This window comes from Saimiri boliviensis, chromosome 14 (genome assembly GCF_048565385.1).
Source record: "Saimiri boliviensis isolate mSaiBol1 chromosome 14, mSaiBol1.pri, whole genome shotgun sequence".
Taxonomy (NCBI): Eukaryota; Metazoa; Chordata; class Mammalia; order Primates; family Cebidae; genus Saimiri; species Saimiri boliviensis.
In genome coordinates, this window is record NC_133462.1 from 13783046 (window position 1) to 13805605 (window position 22560).

The 22560-nt window shown below is 42.0% G+C and overlaps 1 pseudogene; it reads left to right on the top strand.

The window, feature by feature from the left end:
* The first annotated feature begins 16354 nt into the window (after window positions 1-16354).
* LOC104650346 (golgin subfamily A member 4 pseudogene) lies at window positions 16355-18142 on the top strand (annotated as a pseudogene).
* Window positions 18143-22560: the final 4418 nt, after the last annotated feature.

Genomic DNA, 22560 nt, shown 5'->3' on the forward strand with positions numbered 1-22560 from the left:
AAGACAAGAGATACTAAAGTTAGTGGGTGAAAGTTTGAGGAGAAAAAGGATTTGCATAGTATTAAAGTATTACCCCTCCAAGATATTTATTAACTACAAATGGAAGATAGTAACTGTATAGAGGGAAAACGCAGGAGAAAATACTATAACCAAGTGATGAAGATTAAGGTCAACAGTAATGAAACATTGACATCATGTATCCTTTGACATGATGATGCAATGTGAAGGTCACAGCATCATTACTGTGACACTGTCAAGAATGCATGCCTCATTTCCACTATAAAAGTACATCATACAAACCCAGCAGAGGGACATTTGACAGAATAAATGAGTGGTACTCGTCCAAATTGAAAGGGCAAGAAGATAGGTATGACAGGTGAACATTAGGTGGCCCCATGATTCCTACCTCCTGGAGTCCACAGCCTTGTTTAGCCCTCTCCCTTGGAGTATGAGCAAGTGACTTGCTTCTAGTCAGTGGAAAACGGCAAAGGTAAGGAGATGTCACTTGTCTGATTAACTTATATGGCAAAAGTGATAGGTCAAATGGTATTTCTGGTTCTAGATCCTTGAGGAATCTCCCATTACTGGGTATATACCCAAAGGGTTATAAATCATTTTACTATAAAGGCACATGCACACGTATGTTCCTTGCAGCACTATTTACAATAGAAGATTGGAACCAACCCAAATGCCCATCAATGATAGACTGGACAAAGAAAATGTACCACATATACACCACGGAATACTATGCAACCATAAAAAAGAATGAGATCCGCTGGGTGCGGTGGCTCAAGCCTGTAATCCCAGCACTTTGGGAGGCCGAGGCGGGTGGATCACGAGGTCAAGAGATCCAGACCATCCTGGTCAACATGGTGAAACCCTGTCTCTACTAAAAATACAAAACATTAGCTGGGCATGGTGGTGAGTGCCTGTAATCCCAGCTACTCAGGAGGCTGAGGCAGGAGAATTGCCTGAACCCAGGAGGCGGAGGTTGTGGTGAGCTGAGATCGCGCCATTGCACTCCAGCCTGGGTAACAAGAGCGAAACTCCATCTCAAAAAAAAAAAAAAAAAAAAAAAAAAAAAAAAAAAGAATGAGATCATGTCTTTTGCAGGGACATGGATGAAACTGGAAGCCATCATTCTCAGCAAACTAATGCAGGAACGGAAAACCAAACACCACATGTTCTCACTTAAAAGTGGGAGTTGAACAATGAGAACACATGGACACAGGGAGAGGAACAACACACACTGGGGCCTATGAGGGAGTTGGGGGGTAAGGGAAGGAGAGCATTGGGCAAATACCTAATGCATGTAGGGCTTAAAATCTAGATATCAGATTGACAGGTGCAACAAACTGCCATGGCACATATATACACATGTAAATAACCTACACATTCTGCACATGTATCCCGGAACTTAGAGTAAAATAAAAATTTTTTAAAAAAGAAACGAATAAGGCCGGGCGCAGTGGCATACACCTGTAATTCCAGCACTTTGGGAGGCTGAGGTGGGTGGATCACAAGGTCAAGAGATCGAGACCATCCTGGTCAACATGGTGAAACCCCGTCTCTACTAAAAATGCAAAATATTAGCTGGGCATGGTGGCGCGTGCCTGTAATCCCAGCTACTCGGGAGGCTGAGGCAGGAGAACTGCCTGAACCTGGGAGGTGGAGGTTGCGGTGAGCCGAGATCGCGCCATTGCACTCCAGCTTGGATAACAGGAGTGAAACTCCGTCTCAAAACAAAAACAAAAACAAAAACAAAAAAAAACCCAATAATTCAAATTAAAAATAGACAAGGACTTGAATAGACTCTTGTCCAAAGATGTCATATAAATGGTTAAGTGGTACCTGAAAAACACATCAGACAAACGCAAATGAAAACCATAATGAGATGCTACCACAATACCTGTTAGGATGGCTATTACAGAAAGAAAATAGATAAATGTTGGTGAGGGAAAGGGAGCCATTGTACACTGTTGGTGGCAATATATTTTTGTATAGCCATTATGTAAAACAGTATGAAGGTTACTTAAAATCATAAAAATAAAACTACCATATGAAAAAAAAAGTAATGGGATGTCTCTACTGTGATTATGTTATACCATATAAGACATGTAGTAGATTGGACTTCTCTTGTGGCCTCAATGAAGTAAATGGCAATGTTGGAGAAGCCTGTCTGGCAAGGGAACTGCAGGTGGCCTCCAGAACCTTAGGGCAGCCTCCCACCAACATTTAGCAAAAAGGTGATGCCGTCAGTCATATAGCCACAGGGAAATGAATCCTGCTTATAATCTGCCTATAATCTGAATGAATCTGGCAATGAATTCTTCCCCAGTTGAACTCCAGAGGAGAACACAGCCTAGGTAACACCTCGTTTTCAGCCTGTGAGACCAGCCTGAGGAAAGCACCCAGCTAAACTCCAAGTCCGTGGAAAATATGAGATTAATGTTGTTTTAAGCTAAATTCATGGAAATTGGTTATGGTAGCAACTGAAAATTAATGCAGTAAGAAAAAGTCTAAAGAGATCAGAAGAGACCAAAGAGAAATAACAGCTAAATGCAACACAGGATCATGTGTGGGATCCTGGAAAAGAAGGACATTGATAGGAAAACATATTTGAATAAGATATGCAAATTTGTAGTATTGTACCAGTGTTAATTTCCTGATTTTGATAATTATCCTTTGGTTATGTAAAATAACAAACATTAGAATGAAGGGTATATAAGAACCCTCTGTACTACTTTTGCAACTTTTATCTAAGTCTAAAATGAGTAGAAATTAAGTTAAAACAAAAAAATGAAAAATTTGTCTATCTCAAGATAACAAAGATATTTTCCTATTTCTTCCTCTAGAAGCTTGACTGATTGTTTTCACACTTAGACCTATGTTTTCACACTTAGACCTACGATCCATCTTAAATTTATATCCATGTATGTAGTCAGATGAAGTTCGAAATCATTTTTTTCATACAGATATCCAAATGCACGGGCACCATTTGTAAAAAATACTGGCTTTCTCTTAGGTTGCAGTTAGACTTTTAATGTAAAGAACGGGACCGCATATGTGCAGGAGTCTTTGGACTTTTCTGTTCCTCCTCTGTCAATCTTTGTGCCAGTACCTCCATTTTAATTCCTGTAGCTTTATATTATGTCTTGAAATCTGGTAATACAAGCTGAAGAACAACTTTGTTTTTTAAAATCACCTTGTCTATTCTCAGCTCTTTGCATTGCTGTGTAATTTTAGAATGAGTTTATTAATTTTCTCAAAATAAACAAAACACCCTGCTGACATTTTGTTGGCAGTACATTGAATCTCCAAATTGATACATTTGGAAAGAATTATCTCAAATTTCGTTTTACAGTTCATGAACATGAAATAAATTTCTATTTGTTGAATTCATCTTTATTTCCTTAAGATTTTGTTGTTTCCTGTCTAAAGGCCTTGCATATCTGTTAATTTTATTCCAAAGTGTTTTGCATTTTTTATGTTTTTTATAAACTGTTCAGGTTTTTAAATTCTTACTTTTCAGTAGCTTTGCTTTAATATAATTGTTTTATACTTTGACCCTTTATTCAACAATAGATTCATTTATTTTAAAACCTGTGGAATTAAAAAAAAAAGTTATGTACACAATCATGTAATCTACATTATCTGCAAATAAAGATCATTTTACTTCCTTCCATCTGTACCTTTCATTTTTTTTTTTTTTTTTTTGAGACGGAGTTTCGATTGTTACCCAGGCTGGAGTGCAATGGCACCATCTCGGCTCACCGCAACCTCCGCCTCCTGGGTTCAGGCAATTCTCCTGCCTCAGCCTCCTGAGTAGCTGGGATTACAGACACGCGCCACCATGCCCAGCTAATTTTTTTTTTTGGATTTTTTAGTAGAGACGGGGTTTCACTATGTTGACCAGGATGGTCTCGATCTCTTGACCTCGTGATCCACCCGCCTCGGCCTCCCAAAGTGCTGGGATTACAGGCTTGAGCCACCGCGCCCGGCCTATACCTTTCATTTTTTTCCTTATGATATTGGATAGGCCTTCTACTACAAAACTGAAAAGACATAAAAGAGCAGACAAGCTTACCTTATTCCTGAAATCGGAAGGACAGTGGTCCATATTTCCCTTTAAGTAAAATAGCAGTTGCAGTTTCTACTCTTCTGTTTTTTTTTAAGATACAGTTTCTCTCTTGTTACCCAGGCTGGAGTGCAATGGCGCGATCTCGGCTCACCGCAGCCTCCGCCTCCCGGGTTCAGGCAATTCTCCTGCCTCAGCCTCCTGAGTAGCTGGGATTACAGGCACACGCGACCATGCCCAGCTAATTTTTTGTATTTTTAGTAGAGACGGGGTTTCACCATGTTGACCAGGATGGTCTCGATCTCTTGACCTCGTGATCCACCCGCCTCGGCCTCCCAAAGTGCTGGGATTATAGGCGTGAGCCACCGCGCCCGGCCCAGTTTTTATTCTTTATATCTCCTTTATCAGGCTAGAGTACAGTGGTGCAATCTCAGCTCACTACCACCTCTGCTTCCTGGGTTCAAATTATTCTTATATCTCAGCTTCCTGAGAAGCTAGACAACAGGTGTGAGCCACCACACTTGGACAATTTTTGTAATTTTAGTAGAGATGGGGTTTTGCCATGTTGGCCAGGTTAGTCTCAAACTCCTGGCCTCAAGTAATCTGCCTGCCTCAGTCTCCCAAAGTGCTGGGATTACAGGCATGAGCCATTGAGCCTGGCTGTTTTCCCTAATTTTAAAATTGAATGCTTCATTTTAATTTTTAAATTTTTAATCAGATGTAAGCATGTTAATCTTTGAGTTTGCCTCTATGCATTACAATTGAAAGCCATAGATTCTGATATGTAGTATCTCCACTGTCACTGTCTTCAAGAAATTCTAGTTTCAGTTTGCATTTTCTCTTTCACCCAATAGTAGTTGTTGAGTACTTTTTGTTTATAAATAGGAAGTGTTTTGGCATTTTGATATTGCTACTTATCCTTTATTGCACTGGCTCAGAGGATAACATATGTATTATTTTGACTTTTTAAATGCATACTTTTTTCATAGAAGAATTCCACTTGTCTTCAATACTTGACTCATTTAGCACATTAGATTTCAAATGCTGCTCCCCCATACAGATTATCCATCTTCAGCCTACATCCAACATATTCTTTGTTGCAAACTACTAGGCACTCAGTTTCCTAGACTCTTGCCCCATTTGTTACTTTATTTCTCCCAACATCCCCAAGTTTATTTGCTTTGACTTTGATAAGGCTTTCAATATATTAATTCATGCAGTTCCTGAAAAATTGCTGAGATGCATTTCTGTGAAATTCAAGAATGATTCGCCTTGACTTTAAATGGATAGAAGGGAGAATTTGGGAAAGGCACTGAAGAAACACAACAGGTTGAGCATGTGTAGAATGAAAGGAAGTAAAACTTCAACCTTACAGGCTTTATTTGCAGATAAAAACATTATTGAAAACATTACCGAAAAAGGTAATGCAACATGTGATTGACATAGAAACAGAAAAGCAATTATGGCTATGCAAGGAAGAAATGGACAACAGTGATAGAGGCACGTATATTTTTAAGGGGACAGGTTATTGTAGAATGGCCATGTATCAGCCTTTTCCACTTATATTCTTGATGGAGCTAGTTTAGAAGTCCATTTTTTCTCACCTCTAAAGTAAATGTGAGGTAAAAGATTAATTAGGAGTGAGAGATTGGAGTCAGAGAGAGATATTTGATAATTTTTACATAATTTTCAGAAAATGGTTATTTTACTCAGCTCTCTTTTCCAATGACCTGTATTTTCATCCAATTTATACTTTTAACTCAATATTTTATTCTACAATTAATTAGGTAATACTTACCATATGGTAGGGACTTATTTTTCAGTGGTAGTTGAAAGAAATGTTTTCGGGTAACAAAATAAGTAGCAAAACAAATGAGATTTAGTAAATTTGAAATTCAGTATGAAGGCACATAATTGGGTATTTGAATATGGACTAAAATATATGAATTTGTATAGAGTTAGCAAATTATTTAAAGAAGCCACTTAAGAGGATTTCTGAAAGGTGGAACATCTATGTAACACCCAAGAGATGGGAAACATCTGTGGTGTGTTCTCATAGCTGAAAAGATGCAATATGGTCTCACGCCTGTAATCCTAGCACTTTGGGAGGCCGAGGCACCTGAGGTCAGGAGTTCAAGACCAGCCTGGCCATCATGGTGAAACCCCATCTTAAAAAAAAAAAAAAAAGAAAAGAAAAAAAAAAAAAAGATGCAATATGGTTCAATATAGGGAGCAGACACCAAGGGGCTTGAAATGAATTTGTGTGGATAAGAGAGGGCCTTTTATTCATGGTTATGTGTTTGAGTTTCATTCTAGGATAAAGACAAACCACTGACAAAAGTATATAGAGAGCCATGTGATAATGTTAGAAATGCAGATATTCATGACGTATGCCTCTGCATTCTGATCCACTCAGTCTCAGAAGATACCTAAAGGGTAGTATATGTAAGATGCTCCTGTGGTAATTCTGATTTGCAACTAAATATGAGAAATAGTGACTTTCTCTTTGCCCACTCATAAATCTTACATCCTCCTGTGCACTTTCATAATTTTCTAAGCCCTTCTTTTTAAAAATTGAATGGCAGTATTTTAGAATTTTCCAACTCTTTTACTACTAACAGATACACTTTTTAGTTTATCATTATTTTTAATATAGATGTCCTCTCCCTACCCCTATTATTGGAAAATAGCATTTATTTGTTGGTGGGGTTTTTTTTTTTTTTTTTTTTTTTTTCATTTTTTTCAGACTTTGATTTCACAAATGAAAGTGACAAGTTATCTTCAGGAAAAAGCAATTATGAAGTAAATGTATACCATCAGAAGACATTGAAAAGAAATAAAACCTTCAACCTTATGAGGTTTATTTTCAGAAATGACCCACAGCACACAATTGAATTTGTGAGACAACAGGGATCTAAAGTGGGATGTTTTAGTGAAATGATATTCAAAAAATATATATATCCCTTCCTCTACATCAGAGAAATAACACAAGAGAGAAATCATGAGTGTAAGGAATGTAAGAAGGACTTTAGAAAATATTCACACCTTACTGAACATCTGAGTGACCATACTGGTGTGAGACCCTATGAATGTAATGAATGTGGAAAAGCATTTGTAGTTTTACAGCATTTTATTAGACATTGAAAAATCCACACTAACTTGAAACCCTATGAATGCAATGGATGTGAGAAGGCCTTTAGATTTTATTCACAGCTTATTCAGCATCAGATAATTCATACTGGTGTGAAACCCTATGAATGTAAGCAGTGTGGGAAGGCTTTTAGATGTCATTCTCACCTTAAAGAACATCAGAAAATTCTTCATGGTGTGAAGCCCTATAAATGTAAAGAATGTGGGAAGTCTTTTTATCATTGTTCAAGTCTTTAACAACATAAGACAATTCACTCTGGGGAGAAAGCACATAAATGTAAACAAATTTGATTTTAGATTTCTGGCCTCCACAACCGTGAAAGAATAAATTTCTGTTGTTTTGAGTCACCCAGTTTGGGATCATTTGTTACACCACTCCCAGGAAAACAAATACAATTGCTGATAGAATTAGCAGTGAGAACGGAGAGACAGCTCATGTTCATAGATTAGAAGATTTAATATTGTTAAAATGGTAAAACTCAAAAAATTAAGAAGCTTGCAGGACTGGAAGTTGCTCTGAGTAAGTCAGTGAATGTGTGGTGAGTGAAAGTGATCATTAGACACTACCACGGCAGGGCAGTGAGGGGAGGGAAGCAATGGTAATGTCAGAGTCCTGTGCTCAAGACCATGTATGACCTGTAGGAATTACTGATGAGTTTAAATTTGATTCCAAATGTGATTAGAAGCCTTTGAGGGGCGTATTACCACTAGACACTCTTAAATAACAACAAAAGAAATAATGTACCAATGTAAAATTTGCTTGTTAATCTTGCTTCCGTCTTCTCAAGAAATTTGAAACCCCCAAGTTTGTGCCCCCCAAAAAAACCCACTGACATTCTCTCTGGAACACAAGTCATGGAAGTAAGGCCAGCTGCCTTGCCAGGAGGCCAGACACACCCACTCCTGCACTCAACACCTGACTCTGCATCCAGCACCTAGCTCTGCCACATGGCTCCCTTGGAAGGCTCCAGCTAATGCAACCCTGGCTGGCTCTCGCACTAGAAAACCTGCCCAACAACCCGCCAACCAATAGCGGCCTGCCCCATCTCAATCCTGCTCCCCTGGACCCAATCAGAGCACCCAGCTGTTGCTCCTTCCTTCTAGCCATAACCTCCCCCCCCCCCAGCCCCAGGAAGTCAGCGCGACTTCTCTGGCCCCCTTTCCCCAGACCAGAGAACCTCACCTGGGAGCTGAATAAATTGGTGTTTAATTTTCTTATACTGGCCTCAGTTTCCTAATTTTAAACTCTGCAATAACCCTTACAAGTGGTGCTGAAAACCCGGGAGGAGTTCAAGACCCCTCCTGATGGCCGGGCACGGTGGCTCATGCCTGTAATCCCAGCACTTTGGGAGGCCAAGGCAGGCGGATCACGAGGTCAAGAGATCGAGACCATCCTGGTCAACGTGGTGAAACCCCGTCTCTACTAAAAATACAAAAAATTAGCTGGGCATAGTGGCACGTGCCTGTAATCCCAGCTACTCAGGAGGCTCAGGCAGGAGAATTGCCTGAACCCAGGAGGCGGAGGTTGCGGTGAGCCGAGATCACGCCATTGCACTCCAGCCTGGGTAACAAGAGCAAAACTCCGTCTCAAAAAAAAAAAAAAAAAAAAGACCTCTCCTGAAGGAAACTGACTCCTCTACCATAAGCCATCACTGATTGTCTGCAGCCATCACTCGGTAAGACTCCTATTGCCTATAACCCCATCTTCTGTTTGCTTCGGTCCGAGGAGACCCTGTCTGTAATCGCGGCCGAATCAGGGACTCCTTCCAGTCTCAAGCTATAGGCCTCACGGAGACGTCCCGGTGCCCCTGCTTGCCTGTTCCGGAAGACAGGAATATTGTGGAGACATCCCTATACTCCTGTCCTTCCCCATAACCTCCGGTAGTCAGGCATTGAGGTCCAGGATGCCGTTCCTCACTCCTGACTATCGCGCAACAGAGAAGGAACTACGAGTAATCAGGAGTCCCACCTAGATCCCAAGTCGCCATTGGGATGTCTAGTCCAAAATTTACCCAAGCGGGGCCTCTCCATAAAAAAGAAAAGGCTGCTTTTCCTCTCCACTGTGGCCTGGCCCCAGTATCCTCTAGACAACCAGTCCAAGTGGCCACTGGAGGGAACTTTCAATCTTGGCATTCTAACCGATTTAGACAATATCTGTCAAAGAAATGGCAAATGGTCGGAGGTCCCCTACGTTCAGGCCTTCTGGTATCTTTGTTCCCGCCCCACCCTCTGTTCCTCTTGCACTACTGCTCAGGTGCTTCTGGCCAAGGAAACTCCCTCACCGCCCTCGGCCCCTCCACCATCCTCCTCCTCCTTTTCTGTCCCTGACCCGCCCGAAGAACTATCCTCTCCACCCGCCCAACCCACAAATCCTCCACCATATGCGGAACTGCAACCCCTTCCAGCTCCTCCTCTTCCTGGTCCCAACCTAACCTCTCCTGTTAGTGCTCACGCTCGCTCGCGCTGTGCTCCTAACAATGAAACCTCCCTCCTTTGCCCCCTTCCCGAAGTTGCCAGAGCGGAAGGCGTTGTTTGTTCGAATACATGTTCCCTTCTCCCTCTCTGACCTATTAGCCATTGAGAAACACCTAGGGTCATTCTCCACCAATCCTACTGCTTACACCAAAGAATTTCGCTACCTCACCCAGGCTTACGACCTCACCTGGCATGATACCTATGTAATCCTGTCCTCCACCCTTACTCCAGATGAGCATGACCACATCCTTATGGCGGCCCAGGCACACGCTGATAGGTACATCTCACAAACAATCAAATGCCAGTAGGTGCGGCGGCGGTCCCCGAGGCCGACCCTAATTGGAACTATCAAACTGGTCAAGATGGCCACCGCAGCCAAGACCAAATGCTACAGTGCCTCCTAGCAGGCATGCAAGGCGTAGCCCAAAACGTAGTTAATTATGATAAGTTAAAAGAAATAACTCAGGGTCCTACTGAAAACCCAGCCACCTTCCTTGACCAATTAACTAATGCTATGATCCTTCATACCCGGCTGGACCTGGCCTCTTTAGTGGGGGCTACAGTTCTAGCCACCCATTTCATCTCTGTCAGCAGCTGACATTAGAAAGAAACTTTAAAAATCTGAGAAGGGCCCCTCAAACTCCCATACGAGACCTGGTAAACATAGCATTTAACGTTTTTAATGGCTGAGAGGAAAAGGCTGAGGCCACCTGCCAGGCCCATCTGCAGCAAAAGGTAAGCCTCCAAACCAAGCTTTTGTGGCAGCTCTGAGGCTGGCAGCCCACCACGCACCTGGTGGAGGGGTTCGATCAAAACCTGCCAAGACCTCTGGTGGTGTTCTGCCTGGACCCTGTTTTAAGTGCGGTCAGGAGGGACACTGGGCACCGACGACCTACCAAGCCCTGCCCAGACTGCAAGCAGCTTGGACACTGGCACAGTGATTGCCTTTCCCTGACTGCAGGCCCACTCCCCGCACCTCTATGTGGAGGGCAGGCCGGTCCACAGGAAGTAATCCCATCGCTTGAACTTCTTGGCCTTCTGGACAACTGATGCAGCCCGAACTCGAAGACCCCCCATCAGCCTTGCTGAGCCCAGGGTAACGCTGCAGGTAGCAGGTAAGTCCATTTCCTTCTTAGTGGACATGGGGGCTACCTATTCTATATTGCCTTCCTACTCAGGACCTAGCATACCTTCTCAGGTTTCAGTCATGGGAATTGACAGCAAGCCTTCCTATCCTAATCAAACCCACCCTTTAGCCTGTGTCCTCAAGGGACACCCCTTTTCCCACTCCTTTTAAATCATACCCTCATGCCCAGTCCCCCTTTTAAGATGAGAATTTCTTTGTACAGCCCCTCTTTTTTTCACCAGGTCTGCAACAAACAATTGAGCAGGTACACTAGACTTGTGTTACTTGTTCTAAGGTCTCACCTCAGGGAGGCTTAAGGTCACAGTTTCCTACCCACCAAATTCGTGGCAACCTACCGGCCCAAGACTGGCAAATTGACTTCACTCATATGCCCACTCACAAAAAGCTCCACTACGTCCTAACTTTTTTTTTCTTTTTTGAGACGGAGTTTCGCTCGTTACCCAGGCTGGAGTGCAATGGCATGATCTCAGCTCACCGCAACCTCCGCCTCCTGGGTTCAGGCAATTCTCCTGCCTCAGCCTCCTGAGTAGCTGGGATTACAGGCACGTGCCACCATGCCCAGCTAATTTTTTGTATTTTTAGTAGAGATGGGGTTTCACCATGTTGACCAGGATGGTCTCAATCTCTTGACCTCGTGATCCACCCGCCTCAGCCTCCCAAAGTGCTGGGATTACAGGCTTGAGCCACCGTGCCTGGCCACCTCCTAACTTTTGTAGATACCTTTTCAGGTTGGATTGAAGCCTTCTCCACCTCCTGGAAGATGGCAGACCCGGTGGCCTCCCTTCTTACTCAAGAAATCATCCCTTGCTTCGGCCTACCTGCCACCATCCAGTTGGACAATGGTCCAGCATTTATGGCTCAAGTAGTCCAGCTAGTTGCCAAGTCCCTCAACATCTCCTGGAAACTGCACATCCCTTACCATCCTCAGTCATCGGGTAAAGTTCAACGGGCCCACAGCATCCTCAAAGACCACTTGGCCAAACTTGCTATTGAGGTAAAACTCTCTTGGCCCACACTCCTACCTCTTGCCCTGGTCCGGGTCCGGGCCACCCCATGGCGGCCAACGGGCCTTAGCCCCTTTGAATTGCTGTACAGCTGGCCTTTCCTGGTTTCTCACAACCTCCCTGTAAACCCCCCTCTACTGGCTTCCTACCTTCCCTTCCTCTCCCTCCTCCACCACCTGTTAAGGGAGCATGCAGACCGCTCCCTCCCTGTTGTTCCAGGACCAGAGGATTCCCACCCAGGGGCGCCTCTCCAACTGGGCGACAGCATTCTCCTCCGAGAACTCAAACCAGGATCCTTGCAACTCAGGTGGTTGGGACCCCACATTGTTATCCTAACCACCCCCACAGCAGCCAAACTCCTGGGTCACACTTCATGGCACCATGTGTCCTGCGTCAAATTGGCCCCCCAAAATGATCAGTGGAAATCTGAACCCCTGGGCCCCACTCGCCTCTGCCTCACCCGTGGCCCCAACCCACTACCCCCTAACCCTTCAGAGCCTCCTTCCCTTTCCCTTGTGTGCCTGTCACCTTGGTCTCGCAGTTAGAGGTGTACGGACAGGCTGAACTTCTATCTCTCCTTCCACCTTCCCCTAATCACTGAGACAGACGAGCAGTCTTCCTCCCAATGGTCATTGGTCTCTCTCTAGCATACCTCTCTGGGTAGCGGCGCCGTAGGCTACAGTGTCACCTGAGCCACGCAACTAAAGGACAAGCTTCGCATGGCTATCGAAGCATCAGCTGCCTCCCTGGCCTCCCTCCAGCAACAAATCATGTCACTGGCTCAGGTAACTCCCCTGAACCGACAGGCGCTTGACCTGTTGACAGCAGAAAAGGGAGGAACCTGGCTGTTTCTTCAGGAGCAGTGCTGCTATTACATCAATGAAACAGGCCTTGTAGAAGAAAAGATCAACACTATCACCTCCAAAAGGACCTCCACAAGAAGCAGAATGCATCAGTCTTGCTTCTTAACTGGTAGCAATCCCCCATGCTAACCTGGCTAACCCCTATTATCACTCCCATCATTGTAGTTTGTCTTCTGTTAATGCTAGCCCTTTCTCCTCAAGTTTTTACAGGCCCGCATGAAGGAAATTTCCAGGGGTGGCTGTAAATCAGATGCTACTTCACCCGTGTGTCCGACTCCCAACTGAGGCACCAGCCAACTGACTCTTCTCCCTCACTCCGCCCCTATTCAGCAGGAAGTAGCCAAAAAGAAGCAGCATCCTATATCATCAAGAGTTGCAATGTAAGGCCAGCTGCCTTGCTGGGAGGTAGGACACACTCACCACTGCACTCAGCACCTGACTCTGCACCCGGCACCAGGCTCGGCACTCGGCACCTAGCTCTGCCGTATGGCTCCCTTGGAAGACTCCGGCTAATGCAACCCTGGCCGGCTCTCCCACCAGAGAAATCTGCCCAACAACCCACCAACCAATAGGCCCGCCCCGTCTCAATCCTGCTTCCCTGGACCCAATCAGAGCATCCAGCTGTTGCTTGTTCCTTCTAGCCATAAAACCCCCCCGCCCCAGGAAGTCAGCGCGATTTCTCTGGCCCCCTTTCCCCTGACCAGAGAACCTCACCCAGGAGCTGAATAAATTGGCATTTAATTTTCTTACACTGGCCTCAGTTTCCTCATTTTAAACTTGGCAATAACCCTTACAATGGAGCCACTGTTGCTAGGGGAAATTCCACATAATTTGACCATTATATGCCTATTTATCCTTATCTCAATAAACCTACCCATTATTAGTTTCCTGAAGCCCAGGGGCAGAGGGTTATTGTTACTTCCAACTCTCTCATCCTCATCTCATTGCACTGTAAAGATAATAAGGGATCAAGCACAGAGAGACAGATATTTCAAACCCCTTTAAAATTTTGTTTTTCAGTTGGATACAGGAATGCAAGTTTATATAGACAGGCATCTTAGAGAGACTCTATAAAGAAGATAGATTCCCTTGGCTGGGCGCGGTGGCTCAGCCTGTAATCCCAGCACTTTGGGAGACAGAGGCGGGTGGATCACGAGGTCAAGAGATCAAGACCATTCTGGTCAACATGGTGAAACCCCGTCTCTACTAAAAATACAAAAATTAGCTGGGCATGGTGGCGCACGCCTGTAGTCCCAGCTACTAGGGAGGCTGAGGCAGGAGAATTGCTTGAACCCAGGAGGCGGAGGTTGCGGTGGGCCGAGATCGCGCCATTGCGCTCCAGCCTGGGTAACAAGAGTGAAACCCCGTCTCAAAAAAAAAAAAAAAAAAAAAAGAAGAAGATAGATTCCCATTCCTGCTAAATGCCAATTTGCAATTTTGCAAAGTAATTTTTAAGCACAACTGCAGCTTAAAAGCATACTATTCCCCGGTACACACATCACTGTACTTTTTTTTAGCAAAGAGTCTGTTTCCTTTTCCATTTATGCCCTGAGACACTGGAGAATTTTCCCCTAGAAAAAGCCTCTAGTTGATCCTGAATCTCTGCTCATTGTAGAACTCTTGACTTTTGACCAATTCTGTCCTGGCACAGGACTGTGTGCAGGATAAATGTGCCCACCCAAAACATTCACCTACAAATTACAGAAATTGAAGGTCTGGTTTTTACAATATGAGTCCCTGAAACAGACTGAAAACTTTTAATAACATCCCGAGGGAATGTAGAAAAAGAATACATAGGCATTGTGCCCAAGTTTGCACTGATATAAAATTAGCTTTGCACTGCTGACGAGAATGGACAGCATAGAGAGGAGTATAAGTGAATTGATGGAGCTGCAAAACGCAACACGAGAACTTCGTGAAGCATGCACAAGCTTCAACAGCTGAATTGACCAAGCAGAAGAAAGGATATCAGAGGTCGAAGATCAACTCAATGAAATAAAAAGAGAAGGCAAGAACGGAGAAAAAAGCACAAAAAAGAATGAACAAAATCTTCAAGAAATGTGGGACTATGTGAAAAGACCTAATCTACGTCTGATAGGTGTACCTGAATGTGATGAAGAGAATGAATCCAAGCTGGAAAATACTCTTCAGGATATTATCCAGGAAAACTTCCCCAACCTAGCAAGGCAGACCAATATTCAAATCCAGGAAATACAGAGAACACCACAAAGATATTCCTCAAGAAGAGCAACCCCAAGGCACATAATCGTCAGATTCACCAGGGTTGAAATGAAAGAGAAAATGCTAAGGGCAGCCAGAGAGAAAGGTCGGGTTACCCACAAAGGGAAGCCCATTAGACTCACAGCAGATCTCTCAGCAGAAACCCTACAAGCCAGAAGAGATTGGTGGCCAATATTCAACATCCTTAAAGAAAAGAACTTTCAACCCAGAATCTCCTATCCAGCCAAACTAAGCTTCATAAGTGAAGGAAAAATAAAATCCTTTGTGAACAAGCAAGCACTCAGAGATTTCATCACCACCAAACCTGCTCTACAAGAACTCCTGAAAGAGGCTCTACACATATAAAGGAACAACCAGTACCAGCCACTCCAAAAGCACACCAAATGGTAAAAGAGCATCAACACAATCAAGAAGCTGCATCAACTAACCAACAAAACAGCCAGGTAGCATCAAAATGACGGTATCAAATTCACACATAACAATACTATCCCTAAATGTCAATGGACTAAATGCCCCAATCAAAAGACACAGACTGGCAAATTGGATAAAAAGCCAAAACCCATCAGTGTGCTGTATCCAGGAAACCCATCTTACATGAAATCATTATACTACAAGGACACGTGCACACGAATGTTCATTGCAGCACTGTTTACAATAGCAAAGACCTGGAACCAACCCAAATGCCCAACGATGATAGACTGGATAGGGAAAATGTGGTACATATACACCATGGAATATTACGCAGCCATCAAAAACGATGAGTTCACGTCCTTTGTAGGGACATGGATGAACCTGGAAACCATCATTCTCAGCAAACTGACACAAGAGCAGAAAATCAAACACCGTATATTCTCACTCATAGGTGGGTGTTGAACAATGAGAACACATGGACACAGGGAGGGGAGCACTACACACTGGGGTCCGTTGGGGGGAAATGGGCGAGGGGCGGGGGGGTGGGAAGAGATAGCATGGGGAGAAATGACAGATACAGGTGAGGGGACGGAAGGCAGCAAACCACACTGCCAAGTGTGTACCTATGCAACAATCTTGCATGTTCATCACATGTACCCCAAAACCTAAAATGCAATAAAAAAAAATAAAAAAATAAAAAATAAAAAAATAAAAAATTAGCTTCGCTTTGAATACACTGCTTTGCTTTTAGTTTAATAAGCTGTACCATGGAGATCGGGCAGTGCGGTACAAATTTTCCACTGTTGAATGAGCACCCCAAAATTCACTGTAAATTCTTTCTGGAAGTCCACAGCAATAGAAATAATTCCAAAACTCACACACACAGACATGTTCTTCTAAAATCTTTCTATTCTCCTTCTCACTCAAATGGAAGAGAAAGAAGAACAGTATAAAAAAGGTACAGAAAGCCATGTGAGTGAGCTAAATGCAAAATTGCAGGAGAGAAAGGGAAGTTCACATCTTGGAAGAAAAACTTAAATCAGTGAAAAGTTCACAATCAGAAACATTAATAGTACCCAGATCAGCAAAAAATCTGGCAGCATGTACTGACCAAGAAAAAGCAGAGTCCCAAGACTGTGTGCAGAAGATGTATGAAGAAGAAATCAGTGTTTAACAAAGAAATTTAACTGAAAAAGAAAAGCTATTGCAGATGCTGGAGCAAGAAAAAGAAGAGAGACTTTCTTCTCATTCTGAAATGCAATGCCAATACCAGGAGCTCTTAATAAAGCTAGAACATGGTGAAGCAAAGCAAGGTGAAGATCAAGTTATGATAGATCATCTTCAAGAAGAACTTGAAGAAAAAAGCAAGAAATATTCCTTGATAGTATCCCAACATGTGGAAGAAGGGGGAGGTAAAAATAACACAGAGGCAAAGCAAAACTTGGAAAATGTGGTTGATGATGTTCAGAAAATCCTCCAGGAGAAGGAACTAACCTGTCAGATCTTGGAGCAAAAGATAAAAGAGCTGGATTCCTGCTTATTAAGACAGAAAGAAGTGCATAGAGTTGAAATGGAAGAGGTGACCTCAAAATACGAAAAATTACAGGCTTTACAACAACAGATGGATGGAAAAAATAAACCCACAGAACTTCTGGAGGAAAACACTGAAGAAAAATCCAAATCACATTTGGTCCAATCCAAATTGTGTAGTAATGTGGAAGACCAGCACAATGACCTCGAATTTAAATTAGCAGGGGCAGAACAGGAGAAACAGAAACTGGGCAAGGAGATTGTTAGATTTCAAAAAGACCTTCGAATGTTGAGAAAGGAGCATCAGCAAGAATTGGAAATTAGTACTAAAGAAAGAATATGAACAAGAAAGGGAAGAGAAAAATTAAACAGGAGCAGGAAGATCTTGAACTGAAACACAATTCCACATTAAAACAGCTGATGAGGGAGTTTAATACTCAGCTGGCACAAAAGGAACAAGAGCTGGAAATGACCATAAAAGAAACTATCAATAATAAGGTCCAGGACGTAGAGGCTGAACTTTTAGAAAGCCATCAAGAAGAGACAGATCAGATACTTAAAAAAATTGCCGAGAGAGATGATGATCTAAAATGAACAGCCAAAAGATATGAAGAAATTCTTGATGCTCATGAAGAAGAAATGACTGCCAAAGTAATGGACCTGCAGGTTCAACTTGAGGAGCTGCAGAAGTAATATCAGCAAAAGCTAGAGCAGGAGAACCCTGGCAATGATAATGAAACAATTATGGAGCTACAGACACAGCTAGCACAGAAGACGACTTTAATCAGTGATTCGAAATTGAAAGAGCAAGAGTTCCGAGAAAAGATTCACAATTTAGAAGACCGTTTGAAGAAATATGAAAAGAATGTATATGCAACAACTGTGCGGACACCTTACAAACGTGGAAATTTGTATTATACTGATGTATCACTCTTTGGAGAATCTACCGAGTTTGAGTATTTGCAAAAAGCGCTTTTTGAGTATATGATGGGTCCTGAGATTAACACCATGGCAAAAGCTATAACCACTGTACTGAAGTTCCCTGATGATCAGACTCAGAAAATTCTGGAAAGAGAAGATCCTCAGCTAATGTCATGGCTCCGCTCTTCATCTTGAAGAAGAGCGCCACTGGGCGACTGCTGCTTGGAAACGTCCACAATTGCTACTCTGCGAGCGAGATTGTCATTCCGGGCTCTTCATGTAGCCAAAAGACCAGGAGAAATCTGGCCCGCAGGTATGTTGCAGATGCCTCTAAAATAGATTTTATCAGTGGAGAAATGGTGATTGATTTTTCTTCAGTTTTCTGTTGGGAAGAGTTTTTTGTTGTTTAAAATAAATTTTGAATGACTTAACCTGCTTTTATGGGCTTACATAATATTCCTTTCTTCCATTCTTTTTAAAGAACTGTTTACCTTTCCTATTTATTTTTAGGGCGATTTTTAAAAAAGACTTGTGCAATACATTTTGAGGTGAAACTTAGTGGATTTTTTCTGATAAATTACAGCATTTAATTGACTATTTTATTCAGGTTGATTTGTTGAATATTTGCTAAAGACCTGTTCTTTAAGCTATGACATATAATAAATCCCAAATGGCAGTACCTCATTGTTAACTTAGCTTTTGTACTTATATTTTTCAGAGGAAAAAACACTACTGTAAATTGTGAATAGCTAGTACATAACTATTGTATGCAAATCTGTGACTATTGGCAGTGTTGTCTCTGAGAAAAAGAAAGTTTACTATATAAAAAATTATCTTATGAAATTTATTATTTGTAATTATACTTTTTAAAATAATCACTTGTTATGTCTCATACATACATAAAAAGCTAATGAAACTTTTTTTTTTTTTTTTTTTTTTTTTCTGAGACAAGAGTTTCACTCTTGTTGCCCAGGCTGGAGTGCAGTGGTAAGGTGTTGGCTCACTGAAACCTCTGCCTTCTGGTTTCAAGCGATTCTCCTGCCTCAGCCTCCCAAGTAACTAGGATTACAGGCAGTCACCACCACGCCTGGCTAATTTGTGTATTTTTAGTACAGACAGGGTTTCACCATGTTGGCCAGGCTGGTCTTGAACTCCTGATATCATGATCCACCCGCCTTGGCCTCCCAAAATGCTGGGATTACAGGTGTGAGCCACCACACCTGGCCAAAAGTCTGATTTTTTATTTAAATAAAACCTTTAAGAGTCTATAATTTAAAGCAATACCAGTGATTATTTCAGAAATTACATATGATCCATTTTAGCAACTAAAAGCAGATGTACACTACTGGCTAATGGGAAATGTTTTCTTGCTCCTCTCACAGGAGATGGTCTCCCTTATTATTTTCCGTGGATGTTGTCATGTCTGTTTGTAATATCTGGAAACCTGCCAGCTATCATGTTGCCAACCAACATTGGGAAGTACAGAGCAGAAAATGGAAGAAATTTAGCCTCTGAAGATTTAACTTTGCTGATGAATCAAAAATATCTGGAGCCCGCTGTCCCTCTGAAAGCACGTTGTATGAATCAATATACTTCCTCATTGTTCTAGCCAGTGTGGTATTTTCATTTCTACTGAGTATACCCTAACTGAATCGAACAACTAAGGGTCATGATTCATAATGGGAACTGGAGATGCAGAGATAAAGCTGATTCCATCACAGTCATCAAAACCAGCTCACTTTCTGGTGGGGAAGAAACACATATATACACACACACACACACACACAGAGAGAGAGAGAGAGAGAGAGAGAGAGAGAGAGAGAGAGAGAGAGAAAGTCATGGGCCAGGTGTTAATTGTTGTCCTACAAACTGAACAGATGCTCTCTGAAAATAGACACATCAAATACATCCAATGCCAGGAGCAAGGAGCAAAGAGAAATTCCAAGAATATACAAATAGGCAACAATCAGAAAATGGAAAATTAAACCATAATTTTCAAACTATAATTTTCAACAATCAGATACCACTATATTACTTACCAGAGTAATAAAAATATTCTTTAAACTAATGACGTCAAGTATTATCAAAGATATGTATAAAGTAGAACATTCATATACTGCTGGTGAGAGTGTAAGTTGGTTCATTTGTTTGGAAAACTGTTTAAAAGAATTTAAACTTACTAAAAAATTGAACAGACGTGTATCCCATGACCACACCCCAGCAATTCAACTGCCAGTATATACAGAAAGAAATGTGGACATGTGTACTCCAAAAGACATGTACAAGTATGACCATAATAGCCCAATATGGAAGTTCTGAATTCCAACACATTGTTCTCAAGAACACATAATAAAGAATGTTCAATAAGGGGCCATGTTAGGATGCTTCTTTTATGTGGATCTGGGCTAATACAACATGGCTATGAAGGTTCCTTAAAGGAACTGTGCTGAACACTCAATAAATCTGTTATGTCTGAAGTAGGAATTAAAAGACAAAAAAAAAAAAAAAAAGAGAGACAGATGGCACTATAAAAGTGATTGAAGATCAAACAAAATAACCTAATAGGATCACACAATATTAAAGAACAGGTAATTGCAATACCAAAACAAACAAAAATACAATAAAAAAGAAAACTTATATAATATCATTCATGAGATGCAAAAATCCTAAATAAAATAGCAAACTGAAATCAAGCAATACATCTGAAGGACACCATGACTAAACTGGGAATATCCAGGAATGAAAGAAAGTCAGAGACTCTCTCAGTATAAATTAGCACCTTAACAAATTCAATACTGTACAATTGCAGAAAGAGAGAGTGAAATGGCATTTGATAAAACTCAGGAGGCACCCCTACTTGGCTACAACAAAGATTTTTATTCATCACTGAGCGCATGATGCTACCATCCCACCACAGCTAACAACCAGACATGGTGACTGAAATTCTCTTTTGGTTATAGCAGTATTTCCCAAATACAATTTCACCTACCCGCAAAGATAATAGGTCATGGGAATCAGCATTTCCACAGTGAAGTTTGCCATATACCAGTTTAAACAAAGTCCAACCATTTTCTTCACTAGAACACTCTTTTTTTTTTTCTCTCTTCTCTTTAGTCTTTTGATAAGCTGGTAAGGTGCTTTTCTTAAGCACCTTGTTCCCTAAGAGGGGATTTAGTAGGTGCTACTTTATAAGCTTCTTTAACTATAAAATCCTGCTTCATTTTCAAGTACTAGTAAGCAGTAGTGATTCCTGAGATATAATTTCAGAAACGTTGGGATAAGGCACCATGTCTACATTTCTTGGTTAAAAGGCAAATGTGGCACCCAGAGGGAGTGGCATAATAACTAGTTACCGATGATATATCCTGTTAAAACTCCCAAAATACTCTGCTTTGTGTTACACTTATTAAAAGTGCAATTGTTGGCTTTTTATGCCTTTGAAAAAGAAAATGTGCAATCATGTGGAATGATGATCACTAGATGGTGAATGACTGAAAAGTGGTATTACGAATGCCCTATGTGCACAAAATAGAGAGCTCAGGTATAGATTTATGACAATGAACCACAGACATTTAGTTGTCAATACATTACTTTTGGTGGAACTGGCATTATTTTTAAAAAGAAATGATTTTTTAAAAGGTTGATTTCCAACTGTGTAAGTATATACACACACACTCTATTTCATCATAACTAACCTGCTTTGATGCTAGCACTAAGTCATGACAGTCACCTGGCTGAAAGTGGTTACAAGAAGCCATCTTTTTTTTTTTTGAGACGGAGTTTCACTCTTGTTACCCCAGGCTGGAGTGCAATGGTGCGCTCTCGGCTCACCGCAACCTCCACCCCCTGGGTTCAGGCAATTCTCCTGCCTCAGCCTCCTGAGTAGCTGGGATTACAGGCATGCACCACCATGCCCAGCTAATTTTTTGTATTTTTAGTAGAGACAGGGTTTCACCATGTTGACCAGGATGGTCAAGATCTCTTGACCTCGTGATCCACCTGCCTCAGCCTCCCAAAGTGCTGGGATTACAGGCGTGAGCCACCGCGCCCACCTAAGAAGCCATCATTTTTAAGATGGACTGTGATTTCCAAATAGTAAAATCCAGCCAGGAGTGGTGGCTCACATCTGTAATCCCAATACTTTGGGAGGCTGAGGCAGGCAGATCGTTTAAGACCAGGAGTTCAAGACCAGCCTGGATAACATGGTAAAACTCCGTCTCTACTAAAAATATAAAAACTAGCCAGGTATGGTGGTGCATACCTGTGGACCCAGCTACTTGCGAGGCTGAGGCACAAAAATCACTTGAACCTGAGAGGTGGAGGTTGCAGCAAGCTCAAATCACACCACTGCACTCCAGCCTTGGCAACAGAGACCTTGTCTTAAAAAAAAAAAGAAAAAGAAAAAGAAAAAAAGGATAATACATACCATATGATCACACATTTCCAAACATCATTGATCAAGGCTGACCAATCCTACAAGATATGTAATGGATCTTTATAATGGGGAGCTCCACCAGTTATCATCTTAAGTGATCAAACTTGGCACTAGTGATAGTGGGGGAAATGGATACCACCTTCTTCTGATGTATTGCAAGATGAAGTACATACCACCATCTGTGAAGTGTCCTGGTAAAATATTTTTAAGCCTCTATTTCCAACTTCATGTTATGAGAAATGTGAAGGAGAGGCCCATGTCAAATTTCACCATGAGGAAAGAAACAAATGTGTGACATTCTATAA